Genomic DNA, 1,029 nt, shown 5'->3' with positions numbered 1-1,029 from the left:
CAGCTGCAATGGTCTTTCTGTGGTTTAAGTAACCGCCAAGCTATTAACAGTTAGTGTTAGACGAATACAACAATCATTTGGTTAAATAGTACATTAATTTTAGAAATAAGTACATTAATCATAGATGTACTGGTATAAGGCTTACTATATATGTGGGATGTTGCAAAAATTACCATGCGTAGGCGTTGATGCGAAGATTACTGTGCAAGAGGTTGTTGCAAAATCGACCAAGCATCGTCTCATTAGCACAAAGGGCACAGGATCCAAGCTACAAGGAGCAAAGTTGGAATTGGAATCGGAATGGGAATTGTCTTGTTCGTTGGTTGACCTGTCTCGCGGGCTTGCTTTGCGCTCCGAGGGCAGGGTAAAGTGTTGAGTGTGAGTGTTAGCGTAAATTGTTAAAGTGCGAAAGTGTGAAGTGCAAGGGTGTTAAGTGCGGAAGTTGGTGCGAAAGTGTGACATTGTGAAAGGAAAGTTGCTGTGAGAGAGGTAAGCTAGCTTTATGTATTTGGCGAAGAGAAAGGCGGAACGATACGGTTGTTTAGTTGTTTAGAACCTTTGAAGCTAATCCGTGTACATAAGACGAAATAATACATTGAATTATTGATGCGACGGACATTATATCTGACAACCGATGTATTATTTACATGGATGTATAAAATACTAGATATATATGAAATGTATTTGTATTTAAAAAAAATGTATGCCGGATAGATTAGATAAGTCGATGATATAATGAATGACCTCGTCTTAAATAGAGCGAAAACTGAAAATTCAGTTAAATCGCTGGTACACCAATGACACATTTTGCCTGCACCACTTTAAATCGATGTAATTAAGGGAGAAACAGGTCAATGGTAATATAAAAAGGGGCAATTTGAACTCTGATTGGTGCCACTATGGATAAACGACAGATATGTAGGTAAGAGAGAGAAGACACACAAACGCAGACACACGCACGCAACCAATACTATGACCCAAATTACCAACCATCATCATCATCATAATGAATTGAACATCATTTGTAGT

At 38.4% G+C, this 1,029-nt stretch overlaps 1 protein-coding gene across 1 annotated transcript in view; it reads left to right on the top strand.

The window, feature by feature from the left end:
- LOC119585121 overlaps positions 1 to 1,029 on the top strand; it is a gene marked incomplete in the record, with an annotated part of 138,847 nt that overhangs the window by 119,618 nt on the left and 18,200 nt on the right.

This window comes from Penaeus monodon, chromosome 19 (genome assembly GCF_015228065.2).
Source record: "Penaeus monodon isolate SGIC_2016 chromosome 19, NSTDA_Pmon_1, whole genome shotgun sequence".
In the NCBI taxonomy this organism is placed as follows: Eukaryota; Metazoa; Arthropoda; class Malacostraca; order Decapoda; family Penaeidae; genus Penaeus; species Penaeus monodon.
The sequence above is the reverse complement of the archived record's forward strand: the minus strand, read 5'-3'. Positions and strand labels throughout refer to the sequence as shown.